We start from the raw sequence: 22,265 nt of genomic DNA, 5'->3' as shown, positions 1-22,265 counted from the left end.
CTCCTTTCGTCTTTGTTCTTTGGCCCAATCTGTAAGCCATCTGCACCCTTTATTATTAAGAACATATTTACTGAGATTTCACAACTGTTTAATAGATATGTATCTTATTACATGTTTGATACACCTCATTAAACATACGATTCAATTGGTATTTATTTAACATTCAGTAAACACTGAGACCCCTCAGCCTGGATGGGGGCGGCGGCGGGGGAGGCCGGGGGAAGGAGGGCCTGGCTCTGCATCAGTGCTTTCCTGTGTCCTGTAGGAGCTGCTCCCGCCGCAGCCTAGTTCTTCATCTTTAACCCTTCAACACTCCAGCTCAAATGCACTTGGGCAAAGGATCAAAGTCAGGATTGAAGCCTGAACTGTAGCTTACAGCTCAAGCTACCACGGGGGCTACCAGTCTGGACGCAGTCCATGATCCCCTGGTGCCATCTCAGCAACAATGCTAAGTGTGAGCTATGAGTATCCTGTCTTTCCAGATCTATAAGTGTGACTGTGATTTTTTTTTTAAGTGACTTATGGTGGGGCCATCAATACAACTCAACAGGAGGAGGATGCCAAAAACCTCTCAGCTGCTCTCCCAAACCAGATCAGATGCATCGGGAGCACTATTAAATAAACTAGATGTGTATCAGGATGCTTTCGGAGTCTATTAGGCTGCTTCCTTCTCCGCTTGCCTAATCTCTAAGACCCTCGGTTCGTGGCACAGACCTCTTCTCACATACCCCAGCTCTTTGAGTTTGCTTCTCATATGCTCAAGCTTCCTTAGTTGCTTGAAAGGTAATGATACACCTGAGAACAGCATAGGGGGCGGCTAACGATAGAAAATGTGAGCAAACACAAGACTCTTTCTTTAAGTGGAACATTCCTGGCATGAGTTTCTCATCCCTGCCAGCCTCACTTTCTCCTAAAGCAGAGCTTTAGAGAAACATTACTCCATTTAAACATTTGAGGCTTTTGTTTTTTTTCCAGAGTTTCCAGGACTCAAACATGAAGAAATTCAAAGAAGCTGAGCAACTCCTCTGTGAGAAAAGTTTTCCTTTAAGAAGGCCACATGTCTTAGCCAAACAACTGATTACAAACTGTGGGACTGAAATGCTTTCTGTGAGGGGGGCAGGAGGCAATTTACTTCTTAGTTCTTTGCCATAAATAACGGATTAAAAAGCTTAGCTGATGCTATAAATTAAAAATGTGAAACTAATTATACCAGCCCCATAAAAGCGAAACAATCAATTCATAACCCAAGTACGTGACGTGACAGCATCTACTGGGTATGACAGCTCAAGAGAAGCAGAGAGGACCCAGTAATCCTACAAGAATCTATCCTCTGGTCCAGAACCACAAGCTCACTTCCATGTTGCAAAGCAAAACAGTAGTAGCTCTGTTGTCTGTCTCTCTACCCATTTTTCATGACAACAGTTTCATCCTTCTCTTCCCTTTCCCCACCCCTTCCATGCAGGCCCATTACTCAAAGAAAGGCTCACCCACACCAACAAGCACAGCTGCAGGTTTGCCAATTCAAACCAGATGGGTCTGGAAGGCAGTTGCTGCCAAGACTATAATTCAATCGGGAATTCCTAAATGTTTCAACCAACCATTTAATAATGTTCTAGCTAGAGTTTTCTCTCTGTTCTAAATATATGGGTGAGGCCAACTTGGTTGGACTACGTAGCTTCAGAAAAGTTCTCTGTGTCGCTCAATGGATTGTTTCCTTCTGTTTTACATGGACCGTACTCAACATATCATAAGCTGCCTATGGTTTCTCCACCCCTAGCTTCTCCTCTTCCTAGTGTGGTCGAGTGAATCACTGTTCGCAATTCTTCATGCCCTTTATTTATTAGAATTTTACATATAGACCCGTTGCCTTGTGACTTTGCGGTTCCTCCCAGTAAAAATGAAATATATTTCCTCCTTGAATTGGTGTGTGGCTCAACCATGTGGCTTGATTTTGCTGATGGAATGTGTGTGTGGGTGTGTGTGTGTGCATGCATGTGCTTGTGCTTGCACACTGGCTCTGGATTCGAGACCTCAAGAGGCACGGCATCTTTCTGTTCATGCTCTTATGCTCTGTTGATCAGCCATGAGAATAATATGCCCTGGAAGAACGCTCTAAGAAGAATGAGAAAACACTTACAGCTGACTTGAACCCATCTCACAAGTTGGAGCCAAGCCCAGCTAAGCCAGCCTGTAGACACAGAAGGGAAAAATAAATGTTTGCTGCTTTTAAGACACTACATTTTGGGAAGGTTTGTTACACAGCATAATTGTGGCAAGAGCTGACAGATACACTTGCCACCTGAGTTACCTTTCCAAAACTGCCATGTGATTATGTTAGTCTCTTGCTTCATGGCTCTTTGCTGCTTGCAAGACAAATCCAAACTCTTTACCATGGCACTCAGGCCTTCTCCGAATTCAGCTCTAGCCTAAGTGTCAGTTTCTCTGCAAAACCCTCCCCAGCTGAATTGGTTCCCCTCCTCTGGGTTTCCAGAGCTCTCCCCTGATTTGCTGCAACAGTACTTGCCATACTGGATATCACTAGTATTGTATCTATCTCCCTTGGAAAGACTTGAACTCCAGAGTCAAGAGTCCGTCCATTCATCTCTGTAGTCTCAGTACTAGCCTATAGTAAACAAATTGAATTTGCTTAGTAATAATTACAGCCTGCCTGATTTTGATATGAAACATTGATAGACCATTTGTTCACAACAGACTCAAACGTTATCCCAACATTCTCAGAAAAGTAACGTAGACTCCCTAATTTCCTAGTTCAGGAGTCAGTTTAAATGATGATCTGGGTTTTGGTAGGAGACAGACAGTGGTGCAAATATCACTGAAGGTCATAAAGATATGTTCTGAAAGCGAGGCCACAGTCCACTTAAGTTCTCCCTTGGGATTTCAGCCTGATCCTTGCTCTAATGTTGACCCATGGCCAAACAGAGGGAGCTGAAAGAAAGCTGGAGTTTGATTTTCCCAGTTGATTTGGTCACAGTTTTGTCCATAATAATATTGCTGTTTTCCCTGGGCTGACTGTTGCGGATGAGTCAGATGGAGCAGGGCTGTAGCCCTGGGATAGATCGATGCTATCGATCCTCAGGGCTCCGTGTCATTTCCAGGGGATTTGCGAAAGAAGCTACTTATGTTCCTTTTTCATTTTCACCAACTCATTACCAGCTGCTGCTGCCTTCGTACATCTCAGCAACACCTGGAGGAGTGGAACATGACTGTCCGATTGGGGTTCAGACACCTTCCTTCAAAATTAAACACAAGGCAACGTGTGACCCACCAAAACCTGAGCCACATGAGGAAGTCAGGTCACACTGGCCTACAGGGGTTTGGTACTTTTTGTTTTGTTTTAAAAAGGGCAGCCTGGCCCTACACTAAGCAATTGATCCCCTGGCTTAACTTTTAAATTAAGACCATTGTAAATTTGGGAACTTGAGAGGACATAGAGAGGACACCCATAATACTTTGCAAATGTCAAGTGCCTCTTGATGTTGGTTACTTTTCAAAGGTAGCTAGGTTACAATGTACCGTGGTAATGAAAAAACCCCGTCAGGCCCACTCTACGGGGTTTTAGTCAATATACATAATATTATTGGGCTTTGCAAGGATTAAAGGTTGTTTCTCTCACAGCCTCACAATAAGGCTATTTTTTCTACTGAAAGCACAAAGGAAAGCTCCCTGTTTACAGAGGAGCCCAGGACATTTTGGGGCCCCAAGGCGGTCCTGACATCCCTTTGTATACTTCCCCCTGCTGGTGGCTTTGTAGTTAACCTAAAAAAATCTAATTTCTTTTAACCTATAGATGCCAGGACTTTAAAAAAAAAAAGATTGATTGGTAATTTATATTGTCCATGAGTCATTTCTAGCGCATAGAAGTCATGGTTTCCTCCAGTTTTATTCTGAGAGTGAAAGCTTTTATGTCACTCCATCCTTGCCCCAACTCTTATGTCTCTTCAATTATTCCATATTTATTGTAGTTTTGGAATCACTTATCCTGCATAATGGAGCACAACACAAGGTAGGGCCTTACCTAGATTTATACACATTAGGAGGCTAGAGATAGCACACCAGAAAATTTTGTTATGTGTCATAACCATGCCTAAACAAGAAAAAGGAAACTACTCAGTGTGCTGTGGCTCATACAATTAAAAGAAACTTAAATATTAAAAATCTCACAACAGGGGCTGGCCCAGTGGCATAGTGGTTAAGTTTGCGCACTCCGCCTTCATGGCCTGGGGTTCACAGGTTAGGATCCTGGGTGCAGACCTACACACCACTCATCAAGCCATGCTGTGGCAGCATCCCACATACAAAATAGAGGAAGACTGGCAGAGATGTTAGCTCAATCTTCCTCATCAAAATAAATAAATAAATAAATAGATAGTGCATTGCTGAAAAGTTCTAGAAAAGTCAAACTACTCTAAAAAAATAAAAAATCTCACAACAGAGATGCTGTGATCAACCTGTCCACTGATGCTTTATGGAGAATAATCCTGGGTTTGCTCCGGGGAATGACTCAACTCATTCTTTTAAGCATCTCTGCAGTGCCCAGAACTTCCTTAGAATTAGTTTGATTTAAAAAAAATTGTACATACATATAACATAAAGTTTACCATTTTAACCATTCTAAAGTTTACAATTCGGTGGCATTAAGTAAATTCACAATGTTGCGTAACCATCACTCCTATCTAATTCTAGAACTTTTTCACCACTCCAAATGGAAACTGTACCAATTAACTAGCAGGCATGCCCTATTCCTTCCTTCTCTCAGCTCCTGGCAACCACAAATCTGCTTTCTGTCTCTATAGATCTGCCTATTCTGGATATTTCATATAATGGAATCATACAATATGTGGCCCTCTGTGTCTGGCTTCTTCTACTTAATATAATGTTTTCTAGGTTCATCCATATTGTAGCATGTATCAGTACTTCATTCTTTTTTGTGATTGAATAATATTTCATTGTATGGATATACCACATTTTGCTCATGCATTCATCTGTTGATGGACGTTTGGGTTCTTATATCTGATTTTTGCTTCTCCTTATGGTAACAGAAATTCATATAAACAACTTACAGATCTAATGTTGTTGCTGTGGTTGTTTTTAACAAGTCAGGTTATTAACATAGTTAACTCTCAGTAGTCTATCAACATGTACCAGCACTAGATGCACTTGATCAATGTTGCTTGATGATTTCATGTCTTTGCCTCCAAAAGTTCTGGCTGAGTAGACAAGAAATAATGAAAGAACTACACAGAATAATTAGGGGGTGGTGCAGGTGGTCTAAGAATGTGTCCTACCGTGGAAGAGGAGGGAGTTAAGACTGGGTGAGATTTGCTGACTAGGGCAGAACAGATACCCAAGACATGCCCAGTTGACAGCCAAGGCCCTGTTGGATCTGTGAGGCCATTTGTCTGAGGGACATTGCAATTTCCTGTCACGGTTTAGACAAATGGCTGGTGGCAAGAAATCCTGAAATGAAAGGAATAGCCCCCAAGACAGAGAGTAGAAAGTGCCGTTATGGCCACTTCTGGACTGGCCCTAACTAGGAGTAAGGAGTAGTGAGAGCTTGAAGGCCACCGTCTATGGGCAGTAGGGCCCCAGTTAGCTGGGTAAAATTTCCTTTGGAAAATATATTTGGGGGAAAGCTAGGTGAACTTTAAACCACTGGAAAAAAAAAAAGGAGTGGATTTCCATTGACAAATAAGTCTGAGAAATGTGGTTAAAATTTAGGTTAAAGGAAGTTAAACAGGTCTTGGTATACAGGTCTTTGCAGAGCTTTTTAATATACCCACATGCGTTCTGAAGCTCCGAGGGGCCACACACAATATGCAGTCTTTTCTGACGCTCTGTGACTGTGGAATCCCTCAGTGCTGCTGTGTTCATTGTGCAGTTTTTGTGCTACACAAATGTGCCCACTCAAGGGAGCTACTGGGAGCTGAAATGCATGTGCCCTGCACTCTGCTTGCCAAACTAAGGGTCTGTGGGGCTGTGTTCACCCAGAGGGGTTACATTCTTGTTTTTGTTTGTTTGTCTTGCAAGAATAGTCCCCATTGGTTAATTTTCATAAGGATGCTCTGTAGGTAGCAGAGTCCCTGAACCCTTTTTGATGGAGCACTGAGGATGGATGTGTTCAGAGTATGAGGGAGGATGTACACAGGGAACAAGAGTATTCTAGGGAATTGCTGGCCATATCCTGCACGGGGCAAAGCCGTAGACCTGGGAAGAAGCACTGTTACCAAGAGCAAGGTAATCACTATAGACTGAATGTTTGAGGCCTCTAAAAATTCCCATATTGAAACCCAATCCCCAACGTGATGGTATTAGAAGATGGGGCCTTTGGGCGGTGTTAGGTCATAAGGGTGGAGCGCCTGTGAATGGGATTATTGACCTTATAAAAGAGACCTCAGAGTTCGCGTCCCCTTTCTGCCATGTGAGGACACAATGTGAAGAGGGCCGTCTATGAACCAAGAAGTGGGCCCTGACCAGATCCTGAATCTGCTAGTGCCTTGACCTTAGACTTCACAGCCCCCAGAACTGTGAAAAGTAAATTTCTGTTGTTTATATCTCACCCAGTCTATGGTATTTTTGTTATAGCAGCCCAAACAGACTAAGATGGGAACCCAAGGGTTGATTCCTGGGGCCACTGCACCTTGGAATTCATTAGGGACAGGAAATCTTGGGAAGCATAGCAGGACACTATTGTTGTAATTGAGCCACCATATCTGAGGTCCTGCACTTGACTTAATTCTGATCTCCCTGGAAAACTGAGCTTGAGGCTGTGCTTTCCTCCCTGGTCAGGATAGGGGGCTTTGGGAGGGTGGGGGAGACCAGAGGCAGGGAAGGAGCTGACAGAATGCCAGAGGATGAGGTATATACTCTAAGAGCCCAAGAACTCAGAGAGGGAACCACCAGTGGGATTGACAGGCCAGAAGGTCTGCAGGGAGAAGTTGAGCTGGGCATTGACGGGACACATCTATTGACTCTCACCTCTGTGCTTCCTTCACTCGGAGGTCACTGATGTTCAAAATGAAAAGAATATTGGAGCACTAAGGGATTATGAGATTCGTCTGCATCGACTCAGGATGATTAAATTATTTTTGATATTGCCTGGTCTCATGTATTTATATTCGAATTCTCTGAAAACTGGTACTCCATGTGGGATACTTCTAAGAAGATTTGACTAATCACAACATCCCAACCCATGGCCATGATCAGAATGGAAAACAGGGTTTACTAGATAAACATGCTTCTAGGATTACAAAATTGGTAGCATTAAAGCCAAATGGCTCATAAATAAAAGTAATTCTGTATGTTGGGTTGCTATCTGTGCCTTGCCTTGTAATAAACATATATATCTGCCATGTGTTATTTTTTCTGCTTGTAAAAGATTGACCTTTGTAGAAAATTTGGAAAATAGAAAAAACACAAAGAAGAAAATAAAAAACACTGTAATACCTCTGTTTACTGTCACAATTTCAGTGTATATATTTTATACACATTTACGTATATTTATTTTATTTTTATAGATTGTTTATGTATGAGTATATATTTTATCTTGAAAGTTGCATTTTTTATAGATATAAAAATAAAATTGGGATCTCCTATCTATGCTATTTTTTAACTTTTTAAAAAATCACTTATCAATGTATTGTACATTCCATGTTTTTAAATATCTCTTCATAACATGGCTGTGCAGTATATAATTGTATGGACAAACTACATTTTATTTAACATACTCCCTATTGTTGGATATTTAAGTTGTTTTAAATTTTTCTCTAGTATATATAACTCACTGATGAACCCTTTCTCCCCCCCCCCCCCGCCCATATCTCTGATCGTTTCCCAGAAGTCTCTCACATCTTTTTCTTATACTTCTATAACATCACAAGCCCTGAAGTCGTCACCGCTGGTTATAATTATTTTCCAAAGTTGAACAAGATACTTACCAGGTGTGAATAATCTCTCTTCATATGAGTGTCAGATACTAAGATCGACAATGCAAAATGGCATGTTGAAAATACTTGGCTTTAAAGTATTACTTTCCATAAGTAGAAGAAAATGCAAAATAAAAAGTGGATTTAGCAGCACAAAATGCATATAAAATGCTCAGAAAATTTTCTTTCTCTAATCAGTCACACACTGAGCTTCCAGATCGCTTCTCTGAGGCTCTATCAATTTTTTTGACATGGAACCTTCCAAGCACAAAGCCGTGGGGAGCAGGCCAAGCTCACCTAAGCAAGACAAGTCAAGTCAAATAAGCAATACTCTTCAAGTGCTGTTTCTGAGGGCCTCCGCCGTACCTCTAGGTGTGGCCTACGAAGAAAGAAAAGCTTTTGCAGAACCATGGCCAACAGAGTCTTACTGTCTCTGAAAAAGGACTTCATGTTGGCAGACTGATGAAAGGCGGCACCAGCCACCTAGAACTGTTTGCTAGAAAGAGGTCTCTCAGGTATTTTTTTAAAAACTCACTCCAATCAAATGGACAAAGACAGTAAGGCACAGGAAAGTTACACAAAATCAAGAAGGTGACTTGCTTCACATGAATTCAGACTACCTATGGCTTCCAGAATCTGCTACTTGAAAAGTCTCCATGGTGGAGTGGCTGAAGTATAGAATACTTGAACTGAGGAATATCTCTTGAAGCTTAAGCTGAGCTTTCCTGACCTTCAATCGTTTCACTACCACCTTCCGGATTTGGTCCTATTTCTGCATCACCTTCACTGGCATTTAATATTTTTATTTCAATGGACTCACAACTTTACTTGAATAGATTTAACCTCATCCTAAAAGACAATATCCGTGAAATCGTGAGGTTACGTGCTGGATATATTTTTGTATATGCATAAATGTTAAAATTTAAAAAAATTGTTAGTGCACCTCCAAACATAGTCTTTCACATCGCTGTGGATGTGCATTCCACACTTGAGGAAGGACTGGTTTAAGGAAAGCTCTTTTAGGACAAATACAGAAAATGTGACTGTCTAGAATAGAGTAAACAACTCGAGACTTGTTTTTCTGAATATCTTTACAGGCTATAAATGAAGTGAGGTTTAAGAAGATTTGAATAAATGTCTGGAGATCAGAGTCTCCACAAGCTGTTCGATGAGGGGTATTCAAAAGATACTAACTTGACTCCCTGATGTCAGATGGACCCAATAACACTGTGTTCTGATTCGTATAATCCTAGCACAGATTGAATATTGGCCCACGTGGATCTTTGTTCTGAGGGAACATTCTGTTCTTTGTCTCTGGGCTCACCTTTCTGTTTTTGGAGTAGAATCTCCATCAGCAACATCCACTCACTAACTGGCTGAGCTGACAGTCACTTTATTCCCTTTGGAAGCCCTGCTGACTGATGCCCACAGCGCTCCATGTGGTCTCAGACAGTACCCTACACCCTGCAGCACCTGAGCAATCCTGGCCCCTCCAGCTGGTTGTAATCCTTCCTAATATTCCATTGTTTGTCCCCAAACCTCTTTATGGAAGTCATTCTTGTTAATGAAATTCATAATTTGATTAAATAAAACACAAATCAGAGATACACGAGTATAAAAGGAGTTGTTTCTATGACGGATAAACTGACTCTGAAAATACTCAGGTCAGTTGCTAAAACAGCTGTGTGGGTAAGGACACCGTGACTGAGGGATTCTGCACTCCGATGGCCTCCTGGCTGCCTTCACTCAAAGACACCATAGACAAGCAAAATGCAAAAAGACGTATGTTGTTTTAAGTTTAAAATGCTTAAAGTACATGCTATTATATATATTTTTTTATGTGCCCCTGCTTTAGCCAATTTTTCTTTTTAAAGATTGGTACCTGAGCTAACATCTGTTGCCAATCTTCTTTTTTTGTTTTTCTTCTTCTCCCCAAAGCCCCCCAGTACATAGTTGTATATTCCAGTTGTAGGTCCTTTTGTCTCTGCTATGTGGGACACCGCCTCAGCATGGCCTGATGAGCAGTGCCACGTCCATGCCCAGGATCCGAATCCATGAAACCCTGGGCCGCTGAAGTGGAGTGCATGAACTTAACCACTCGGCCTCAGGGCCAGCCCCTTTAGCCAACTTTTAAAATTAACTGACCAACTCCTGGTCCACGAAAGCCTTCCTTTACGCACACGTGATAGCCGTTTTCACGGCTGGGCCTGAAATACTGTTAGTCATATATGCCTCGGCTTTGGCCTGTCTCAGGAAATGTGAGCTCCCCAAGGACAGGGCTTCTGTCTTAGCCATCTTTGCTGATTGCACAGAGCTAAGCCCTTACAGCTACTGATCAATATTCTTAGAATTGAACTACAATGTCTTTGTGCTCATTAGTTTGAATTCCTTCAAGTTGACTGTACTTCTTACCCTGATTCTGAGTCATTTTTCCATATGGCCAAATAACTCAGTGTGTCTGGGATGAAGAAACGCCTGTCACTGAGCTGTCCATTCTGCTGGGATTGGCTAGTGAGGGGAAAGCAGAGGAGGGGACTTGTGGCGGATTGAGCATGACTGAGGTATGGCTCAGCCAATTAAGGACTTCATCCTAGAATATTCCACGAATGCTATAGGACAGCAAAGTAATTCATTACATATATTTAAAGTTGAATTTACCGATATTTTATGGTATTGGATATTATTTCTATTAACATTTTATGCTGAAATTACAGAATGATTCGTGAGTACTGAATTTTTGATTGCTTTTACACTTGCTGGGACACTATTAAACTTGATTTACGTTAATAGCGCTGTAAGAAGATATTAACAATGAAATTTCCAAAAGCACTTAGCATCTCATAATTGGAGTTAAATGACAAAAAAAATGAGGGGATAATAAAGTAAAGAGAGAAAAGGAGAGAGAAAGTTTTGACAATATTCTTCTTAACCTGTGGTTCTTAATAAGATTTTTGCAGGATTGTTTTAGGTTAGGAAAGAATCAAATCTCTGACCAGGAGAGATGACACTGATTTATTAGGGGAGTTTTATAATATTGAAAAAAGACCTAGCTCCAGGTAGATAGCACAGATTTTACTACTTCTAGGAGAGAAAATTTTCTGATTTCCAGAGTAAAGAGGAAACTCCAATTACCATCCTTTTCTCCATCCATGGTGACTAGAGGATAATCTCATTTTTTTAAATAAAAAGAACTGATTTAGTCATAGCTACTGGATTACACAGAAGTAGATATTTAAAGCAGACATCAAAACTAAAACAATAACAATAATAATAATTATTATAACAAATTTCATTGAGCCCTCATTATGTGCAGACTCTATGCTAAGCAATTTACATGTACAATCTCATTTAATCGTCACAGCAGCCCTATGCATTAGGTACTATTGTCATATCCATTTTCCAGCTAAGGAAAGTGGGATTCAGAGAAATTAAATGACTTTAGCAAGTGGTGGCACCAGGATTTGAACCCATGCAATCTGGCTCCCTAACCATCATGTTCTTTTGAGCCTAAAGACTAAGTTATAAGTAATCTGGTTAACGTCAGAGTCAAATAACTCATTGCTTTCATCGGCCCCAAGTCCTGATTCATGGGCCCCTCCCTCCCTAAAAAATTACTCAAACTTCTCTTTTATGATTGCATTGGCATAAAAATGAGTATATTACTATTATATATTAAAACATTTTAGTTGACCAAAAAGTTTACCTTTCTAATGACTTTAAAAGAAATTAAAACCCTTTCCTAGGCCCCCAAAAGTGTAGTGGGCCCTACACACTGCATCTACTATGCCTAATGGAGAAGTCAGCCCTGCTTAGCATAACAAAAAAGCCAAGACTAGAACAGGAGATCATGTAATCTCATTTCTGACTACAAGCGAATACAGAAAACTAGGGTGATGGAACAAATGGAAATAACATGAGAAGAAGAACGAGGTGATTTCCATCTTCCTTGTTTTATTGAAGGACACGAGCTTGGGTCCTTGCCCACTCTTTAAGAACTACAAGTCCAGAACTGATGAGGTCCTTATGGTCTTTACCATAATAAGTATGCTTAAGTTTAGTTAAAAAAACAGCCCAAGGTTGGATCCTTAACTGACAATACTGCCTACACACCAATAGAATATTAGAGATGACAAGGGAGGTCAGAGACAACGAGATTGGCTGCTGGATTTGATCTGACTTGTGCTACTCTTTGGGAAGGAATTCCCTAGCAACTTAGAGAAAACCTCGTCAAACTCCTCAGTCTTAACTCACAGCAACAAACTGTAGTTTCTGTCCCAATCGGAAATGAGATTCATTCATTAACATTTCTTCCCAACCCAATAATGCTTTGCCTGACCCATTTTCTTTGGAGCTAACAAACTAGGGGTCACCCTGAGAAGGTGTTGAATCTGAAGTTTTGGCCCAGACTTGAATATATTCTAGATAAAAGTAATAAGGAAAAAAAAATCAAATTTTTAGTTCCCAAATTGCTACTTCACTCTCAACCTGGATATAGGATAAATCTAAGCATGTATAACCACATTGCCATGTTAGGGTTTAGTATCTGTTTTGCTTTATGATAAAAATAATCTCAAGTTAGCTCTGGGTGAACTGAATCACTTGCATGAAGATCTCTCAGTGGTAGATATAACAGCCTGAATGAGATTTATGTGTAGACATTATCTGAAAACTCCTCTCTTTCAAAGCCATAGTTTAAAAGGGAGCAGAAATGTATACTTTTATTAAGCAAGGAAAATGCTCCACGAATCCAGGACAAAATATTTTCCTTGTAGTTTTTAACTCATTGAAAATTATGTGATTTTATGCGCTGACTTCTTTGGTTCACAAGACTCTTTCAAACCAGAGAACAGATAACCGACTATATAGCATTTATAGACTTCATTTGTAAATTGGACATTATTCATCTCAAAAAAGACTGAGAATGTGAATCTGGGATTCTGGTAAGATCACAGCTAATAAAAGACATACAGTAAAAAAGTAACTGATAAGCAAATGATAGATGATTGAACAGATAGATACATGAATAGATTAATGAATAGATAAAAAACAGATGGATAATACAGATGAATGAATTAATAGAGACACAAATGGATAGACAAGTAGATGACAGATAATAGAAAGATATTCATAGATCAATACATGGTTAGAAAATGGATAGCTAGACGCACATGGATGAATAGATGACTGGGAAGCAGAATAAATAGTTGATATATAAATGAATATGGCTAGATGAATGGATAGATAGATGTTGGAGATTGATGAATGTAAGGATAAATTTGGAATGAAATTGTAAATAGATGCAAGGGCACAACAATATCATGATTGTACCCAAGTGGAATGGAATACCAGTGAAGATAATGGCATGTCTCTTCATGGAGCTATTTTAAGTAGGTTAACTATTTTGGGGGAAGTATAGGCTAGAGGCAGGAAATTAGGCAGTCTCTAAGAGCCCTGAAGTTTCATGATAAATGTCTCAATCATAGGAAGAAAATACATGGGCGTTCCATGATGTAGCCACTTCTGAATCCTCCAGAATGCTCATTTCTGGCCCATTTGGTCTCTTCAATACAGACTAGAACAATGTGAGATGTGCAGAGTGGAGGATGCACAGGGCAGCCTTCATGAATCCTTGGTGATACACAAAAGTCATCCCTTTTTTGCCTCTTCTTTAATTCTGATATTCACATATACCTTCACTGGTAGACCCGCTTGGTGTGGCCTGGTGCTGCAATTAATCCATGTCACTGGAAGATGTAGCATCGGCAGAATTTATGAGTGGGTTTGAGCCGCTGTGATGACTAGGGGCACCTCAGCCCGTGTGATATGAATTCCTCCACTAATTGGATTGCTGGAGCTAATCAGAAGCCAGAAAGGGAATAAAAAAATCCGTGTTCCTCCTGCTGCTGCTGCTGGCTGATAAAGCGGACAGCTCCTTTCAGGATGGGGGTGCTGGAATTGAATCCTCACACGGAGGTCTTACTCTAGATGGCTATCTCAAAGGTGACGCATCCGTTCTGTCACCAGGCCAGGAGGAGATAGATAGAGCAAGGGGAGAAAAGAGTGGAATGATCTCAAGTCGCAAAAACAGTGAGTGGGGGAGAGATGAAAGAATAGGAGATCAGAGGGAGGGGGACCAACCAATGGCTTGAGAGAGCTGGAAGCTTTTTCTGAAACAAGGTGCCACTCCCCGGGACACGTGAGCATGCCTGACATCCACTTGGGGGCACAACTTCAGGAGGCCTCATCTCCACAGCCAGCACTCAGAGCAGACAGAAGAAAGTCCTCCATAGCTTGTCATTTAGCATAAGACACTCTTGCGCCCACTTTCTGAAGGTGAAAGAGGCAAGGGGAAGATGCAAATTCCTTTCAATACTAGGGCAAGTGCAATGCTGGAACCTCAGTTGAACTGCTCAGGCTGTAGGAAACTTGAGAAAAAACAGACCAAGTCCAAATCTTCTCACCTGCTGGAAAACCAGGGCTGCACAGCAGCTGAGAGAGGACGTTCCATCTGCTCCCACTCTTTCCAGGTTTTGGACCAGGGCAGAAAAAACAAGTTTGTGTTCAACAGCCTGTGTACCTTTTCCAGCAAGAATAAATAGTTCTTTCCAGCCGAGAGAGTGAAATGTGTGTACTATAGGGCACTGGTTAGACCTTGGTGGTCTTCCTCCGTTGCTTGCCTAAGGCTCTATTTCTTCTCCATAGAGGAAAATGCATCCTTAATATTTGGTTCTACCAAGCTGAGTGCCCCGCAGTTATCTTTGAATTCCTCTTTTTGTCTCTCCTGTATTCTTTTCTCTCTGTGATTACCACTTCTTTGCTCTATTTCTTCTGGAGCCCTCTACATAGCTAAATCCTTAGCCATGATGAGTAGGCAGCAAGCCCCTCTTGCACACAACAAAGACTTCTGTTTTGTTTTTTTTTTTTTTCCTATCTTTTGGGCGACACGATAAAAAATAACCCTGTATTTATGCAAATTGCAAAGTAGCGTGTGATAATGAAAACAAAACAGTGCTGGCCCGCAGCCAAGACATGGCACTGACGGGGGCTCCCGACCATTTGGCTCCTGATTCTTCGGGGAAAGCAGCTGTAGAGAGAGGAGAATACAGAACACCCCCGTCACACGCGCACTCACACGCGCGCACCCTCGTCGGCACGCATTCCGGTACCGTCACCTCGGAGCCAGCAAGACTTGGGATCCAAAAGAAGTTCTGCTTCCTACCGCCGCGAGCCCTTCAGTGTCGTCCCCCACGAGCCTCCCTGCCCCCTGCTCCTGATTCCCTTTCAGGAATTTACAAACATTTTCCACAGATCAATATCTGTATTGATTATTCATTGTGAGTGAGTCGTGTGTCTTTGGTGATCCAGCTTGCAGAGGTAGCAGCCAAAGCCTGCAGCAGGGGAAAAAAAAATAACAGAAGGCGAGAGGGACCCAGCTCTTGCTGGGTCTGCGGCTGTCGGCAACACAGAAAGGAAGAGAAAAGGAGGAAAGCGCTGGAAAACGAAGGCATGGACCAGGATGGAAGAGAAAGAGGGAGCAATAGCAAGAAAGATGAAGCGATGGCTGGACATCTGGTTCCAGGGATCTTGGTGGCTTGGAGGAAACCCCCATCTTGGGTCTGCTGTTCCGTGCAACGTGCAGTGGACTCCCTCTGCTCTGGCAGGGAGAGGTGACTCACAGTTTTGGTATCTCCTACGTAAGAGCTTTGGGGGGATCCCTTGGCTTGCTGACAAGGAAGGGAAGAAAGCAGCAGCCGTGAGGTAAAACACGATTACTTCCAACTGCCTTGCGGAGGATATGCAGTCGCTGGGTTTGACTGGAACAGCTTGCTGCTCTCTGATGGCACGCGGAGGGAGAATAATTAAAAAGGCCAGCATCACTTACTAAGTGAGTAAACACAAAGCCGTTCCAAACGTGCTCTCCAGCTAATGAGAAGCTGTAATTTCTTATACTTCAAGGCAAAACAAGACAGTGATGGGGCTCAGTGGAGTGTGTGTTTTCGTGGATATGGGGGTGGGGGTGGTGGTGGTGGAGATAAATCGACTAATTGTTGGCAATGTTTAAAAAAGGGATTACTGGAAAAGACAGTGAAATGATGACAGGAAAACATCTTGGACCAGAGCCAAAAAAAAAAAAAAAAAAATCGAGGCAAATCAAGTCTGCAGCTCGGAGAAAACACTCGTCGCTCCTGTCGGAGGCTCCGACAGGAATTGCCCGGTGTTCTTCAGCCGAATTCGGAATATTGTGTGGGCACCAGGGGACAGGACCAAGGACCACCAGAATGTCCAGAGGAAGGAACCACAGCACACCAGGTTACACAGTTATGTCATACTTTGAGAAAAAAAAAAAACCAAAACAAAATAATAAAAACCAACCTGTCCTTTCTTTTTAATTGGAGTTCCTGCTTGCTCAAAATTGCTTCAATCTATTAAAGCACCCCCTAAATGTGCCTTCTGATAATAGAAGCTGCTGATTCTCTGTCTCCAGGAAGCTGCTGCAACGTTACAGAAATATCCTGGAAAAAGGAGGTTGAGGAAATTCAGTTTTCCATAGACTGGGCTTCTGGCAAATGTATTGTCCTTGCCATTTGGACCACTATGTGGGAGCTGGTTTGGGATTCCTCTCCTGTTGTCACCCAGCTGTGGCTTGGTGAGTCCAAAACCAACCATGAATAGGACTCTTTTACTACAGGGTTCTAAACACACACAACAAAGTGGGGACCCCAAGGAATAAAAGGAGCCGGATCTTCCTTCTTTCTGGGTGTTCAGTTAACTGAGTTCTCTTTCACATGATTGGAGTTGGGACTTTGTTTCTCTCTGTTTTTTTTCTTTCCTTCTTTTTTTTTTTAGGATTTCTGGGACTGGAAGCTCAGTAGATAAGATATTCTCCTTCTGATTGGGATTTTACTCTTCATGTTGCTTCCTTATTTCAGACTCCCCAATACATGGCAAGTTTCCGGAGCAGGAGAAATAGATCCTGTAGAAATGTGCCTTGGAGACCCAAAGGAGAAGGAATTAAGCCAGTTGTGGATGACTCCGGCACCTTGCATTGCGTTTCTTCAGCATTCGTGGAGACCTGTGTCTGTAGTGTTTGTGTGTGTGTGTGTTTGTGATGGCATTCTGTGGAGTGTGTGCTGCATGCGTGTGGTTCTGTGTCTGTGTGTCTCTCTGAGAGGGAGGAAAAGGGAATGAAAGTCGGAGCAGACGGAATGTTTGGGCATTTACGTAATTCAAGCAGAGAATATTCAACGCTGCAAGGCAGACAGTCACCCATCCCTGGACTCTGCTGCTCTGGAGGGCCTGTACGGACCTGATCTGAATGTTAAATGCAGGAGACGAAATTAGCATACTAACCAAGGATGTCAACCCCTCCTTGCAATCAGTAAATGGCCGTCTCCTCTCTTTAAAGCCGGCACCGCCATGCGCGCCAGCCACTTAACCATGTCCTCTGTCAGGTCCTTTTTTGTGTTTGTTTTTTTGTTTTTGTTTTTTGATGAAAGACTGGAAATTCATTAATGAGGAGGGAAGGAAGGGCTTCAAGGGGCTGTAATGAAAACAAATGATCCTCTTTAAACCTCATGACGGCCAAAGCCAGGGGGGTGGGGATTGCTTTCTTCTCTGGGGCTGGAGAATAGGAAATTCCACAGACAACAGACCTCTTGACGAAAGCCCAAGAATGCATTGCTTGGGAATTTCTTCTGTGTGGCAAAGCCTAGTCATGGCCAGTATGTCTGTGTTAATAAGACTTAGAATGAGCTTTATCTTCCTAAGGCTAACGTGTGGTCTACCAGATGTCTTTCCATTCCGTCACAGGTTATCAAAGTTTCTTGACCTTGTGAGGGTAGGAAGATCCTTCTGGAATCTTTTGGCCAAATGCCTCAGCTTTTGAAGTAATACAAATTTCTTTGGGGCTATGCATTAGGCTTTTCCCAAAGGAAGTAGTTGATTGTATTTTAATCTCTGTCATTCAAAGAAGCACACAAAGGAAAAGATTTGACTTCCACTTCTGTAGAGCCCTATTCTAAAGCAGACAGAATGCTGTCCAAGGGCTGGGAATCAGGCACTCCACCCCAAGTATTTGGGCTGGGAAAAGTGTACTTCCTTTTTCTTTATTTTAGCCACTCCATCCTCAGAATCAAACTTCTTCTCCTCCATTGTATTGTACTGGTTTGGCTTTAAACCAAGGGTCATACACTCTGAAATCTCCAGACATCTGTGGGTACCACCCTGAGGAGGCAACAGGGAGGAGTGGGGCTTGGGATGAACTGGAGACAGAGCAATTCACTTTTATTCAGGGAAACAAAAATGGTGTCTTGTGTTGCCTGATGTTTCAATGTTCCAAGAGATGGTAGAAATTGGTATAGTTAAATATAAAATGTATCAATTTTGAAACATTGGCTCAAAGTTTTCTTTATTTCTTTTTTAACAATCTATGGGCCAGGGGCCAGCCCGGTGGTGCAAGCGTTAAGTGTGCACGTTCCACTTCTCGGCGGCCCGGGGTTCGCCAGTTCGGATCCCAGGTGCGGACATGGCACCACTTGGCAAAAGCCATGCTGTGGTAGGCGTCCCACGTATAAATTAGAGGAAGATTGGCAGTAGTTAGCTCAGGGCTAATCTTCCTCAACAAAACGAAACAATCTATGGGCCACATAAAACATATTGGTGAGGATAATCTTGGCTCACAGCATGGCAGTTTGCAATCTTTGTTTTAGTCTAAAATACCTAGCACAGGTGTTTTTGTTTTTATTTTGTGTTTTTTTAAACACCTAGTCTTTCTGGGAAATATTATTTAAAAAGATATAGATATTAGCACTGCATTGCAAACATCACAGGAGTGTGTGTTTTGTAGGACCAAGAGGGAAGTGCTAATTTAAAACAATACAGAGGGGAAGGAAATGGGTGTCTGTATGGCCTGCTTGCCTTGTGGTCACTGGCATCTTAGCAGGCATGGTGTAATGTCGTCTTTATCTAAGGTAGTGATCTGCACAAAGATTTTTTTCCACAGCTCATAGTTGGGGTGATTAAATATGTAGAAAGAAATGTGTTTGCATGTTTTTCAAGTGTATCTCCACCAATTTTTAAAATGATTAGTGATTAGTGCTATTTTAACATTTAAAAAAAATTTTAAAAATTTTCTTCTTCTTCATCCACAGAACTCTACATCTCAAGTGGGTAGGAAAAAAAGATAGAAATCCCCAGAAAAGAGAGATCCTGCTTGTAGTTTGGAAGAAAGTTTTTCCATGGCCCCTGAAATAACCCCACCAAAGAAAAGGCACCTGAACCAATGGCAAAGGGCAGCAGGAGCCACGTCTTCTCACACAATTGTACAGAGACTTCCAGTTTCCAAGGTGCTCTTCACACATATTATCCTGTTTAATTCTCACTACAACCAGGCAAGATAGATAGTATTTAGCTTATTTTACAGATGAGGATACTTGGGCTCAGAGAGGTGCTGGAATTGCCTAAGGTTGAAAGCTAGTAAGAGGCATTCACGGGTCTTCTGAGTCTTAATGTGATGCCACTTTATTATCCTTCATAGGTTCTCATAAAAAATATCCGCCTCAGAACCCCTGACTCAAAGCTTCCTCTGTCCTTGATCCTCTCTCATTGCCCACCCCCCACTCCCTCACTATGAGCTTTTCATTTTGTAGTCTGTGTAATTTGTAGTCATGTGCAATTTGAAAACGCTCCCTGTATCCTGCCGGCAATTAGGAACTGCTGCTAAGTTCTAACTGGCAGTGGCAGCACTCTGCCGAACTTCCCATTCACCGCCATTTACTCCTATCTCCCTCTTTCCCTGGAAAGTCAAGTTTCCCCAGAGGCTGGTCTACATTGGCCCTGTCTCTGCTTCTGCACCCCCTTTTGCATCTCTACACAGAGCACTCTGCTTTCATTTCTGCTTCCCCATTAAGACTGCTCCAGGTCACTAATGACCAATTAAATTGTGCCTTCCTTTCCTGCATGGTTAGACTCCGTTGACCACTCCCTCCTCTATGACACTCTTCTGTCATATCTGCTGCTATTCTATGCTAGATTTCCTCCTTCATTCATGGCTGCTTCATCTCAGACTTACCTTCCTTTTTTAATCCCTTAAATATTAGTGTTCCCAAAGAGGGTCACTGTGGCCCTCTTTTATTCTCAACTGCACACGCTCTGCTTGGGTGAATGTAAACTCTCGACTTTGATAGTTATCACTAAACTGATTATCAAATTATCATCTCTAGCCCAAACCACCTTCCTGAACTCAACCCTGGATATCTGGCTGCCTGCCGACCCCTTCTTGGGATGGTCCACAGCTTCCTGACTCAATACTCCCCAAACTGAACTCATTGTCATCCCCAAAGCTGCTCCTCCTTCTGCATCCCTTCTCCCTCTTCCCTCTCCTTGCCAACTGCTCTTCAAGTTCTTTCAATTCTCCTTTCCGGAACCCTCTCTCACTTCCCTCTCTCACTCTATTGTTACTGCTCCTCTCTTGGTTTATTTCCCTAGTGGCTTTTCTAACAGCCCAATTATTCTCTTCATTCTCAGACACGCCCAGCCCATAATGCATTCTCTGTACTACGTCTAATTGATCTATCGAAAGTGCAAATATGATTATTTTGCTTGCCCCTGTGAAATGCTTCAGTGGATTCCACCTTCCTAACTTGGCCTTTGAGGTTCCTCATGATCGGGGTTTTGCCTCTCCTCAGCCTTGTCTCTTGAAATTCTTCCATCTCCCACTCTGTGCTCTGGGTCGTAGGACACCCCATGGCTCTTTCATGCCTCTAGGGCTTCATACATTGTTCCCGCCTCCTGAAAGGTTTGACTCTACTTTCTTCATTTGGTCAACTCCTTCACCTTCAAGACTCTGTTCCAGCAAGAAGCATTACCTACCCCCGAGCCTCCTACTTTGGATTACATTCTGCCACAGTCTCCCTGCCCCTGCTTCCCTCCCTCACAGTGTTTACCCCGCTTTGACAATGGTCAGGTTCTCCTATTTGACCATGAGACACTTAAAGGCAGATACTGTGTCTTTTACCCTCTGTTTCCAGCACTGAGCACAGGTCCTGGTGTATATTGGGTGCTTAATAAATTAATATTACTATTTTTATTCTGAGTATCATAAATGTTATTTTTTTTAGGTGTAAGATTACAGGCCCACAAAATAATCAAGCTGAGGGAAATACAGCAACCATTTCCCATAGTGAAAAAAGGATTTCCTATGGTGCAATTCTCACTTACATCAGTTTTTTTACTTCTGTCAGGTGAGAAATGAACACTGGGGTGGTCTTTAGGTGTTTGCTGATGTGGTAGAAACTTTGGAGTTAATTAGAAGCTCTGGCTAAAGCTGAACTTCCTTTGTGGAGTTCCTGCGAGGAAACACTAAATTAACAGTTGAAGGTTACTATTAGAAAAATAGCCTGTTTCCCATAGGTAATGGCTCAGGGAGCCTGTTCTTCTCCCTCTCAGTTCTAAGATGTTTTCTCTTTCCTTTTGACCTGGCTACACCTGCCGCCTTAAGCCTGGTCTTTCTGACAAAGGTGAAATCCCTTGAGGTCAGAGAATGCTAAATGCTTCTTTTCCAGAATCCAGTAGATTATGGAGCTCTCAATTAATACTGGTTGAATGAAACAGTGTGAAAAGCTGCACACCGTAGAAGGAGGAATAAGGGTGGTTTTGTAAGTTCCCGTCTCCCATGAAGCAGAGATGGCATGAGATCAGTAGAACCAGAGCCCCCTGGCAGTCCCAAGAAATATCTCAAGACAGGATTAAGAATTCCTAAATTTGTAAATACAGTCAGTTCTTGTTACTCATGGTTGTTATGTTCTGTAAAGTCATCACAGACTCTGAATGAGCAAATATTGAATCATTGCTCCTAGGGGAAACGGAGATTTAGGTTCCTTTGAGCCTCTGGTCACAATATTTTTGTTATCTGATCAACACATAACCCTGTTTTGTGTGTGTTTTTGTTTAAAGACACTTTATTTAATATATGTTGTTAATTCATTAGCACTGAACTCCTGGCCAATAGCGCTGTAACTCGTGCCTGATGGAAGCTGAACTACTACATGTATTTTCTCTGTAAGGCACACCACAACCTTCTTGCACTTAAGAACTAGACAGCACTTCAGCACTGTGCTTGGGAGTCATTTTAAACAGTGAACCAAAAGTACAAAATGTGAAAAACATGACGCTAAATAGGCAGTGAAAAGAACACTTGTTTACAGTATGAGAGTTGAAACAAGAAGGCAGAGCGTTGCCTTATTCAACATCAGCTGGGGATGTGCACATTGACTGACTCAAATTTTTTGCCTCTCTGTATGTGTCCACAAATGACCATGAAAG

The 22,265-nt window shown here is 42.1% G+C and overlaps 1 protein-coding gene and 1 long non-coding RNA gene across 2 annotated transcripts in view; one reads left to right on the top strand and one right to left on the bottom strand.

Moving 5' to 3' along the window:
* The window catches only part of ZFHX3 (zinc finger homeobox 3), a 1,295,343-nt gene that overhangs the window by 363,824 nt on the left and 909,254 nt on the right, over positions 1–22,265 (bottom strand). The gene's annotated exons all lie outside the window — the stretch shown is intronic.
* LOC138923377 (uncharacterized) lies at positions 15,716–18,328 on the top strand. Its single transcript, XR_011436894.1, has 4 exons — positions 15,716–15,828; positions 16,011–16,253; positions 16,429–16,590; positions 16,874–18,328. It is a non-coding gene; the product is annotated as an uncharacterized lncRNA (long non-coding RNA).

This window comes from Equus caballus, chromosome 3 (assembly GCF_041296265.1).
Source record: "Equus caballus isolate H_3958 breed thoroughbred chromosome 3, TB-T2T, whole genome shotgun sequence".
NCBI lineage: Eukaryota > Metazoa > Chordata > Mammalia > Perissodactyla > Equidae > Equus > Equus caballus.
Note: the sequence above shows the minus strand (reverse complement) of the source record. Positions and strands in the feature narration are given on the sequence as shown.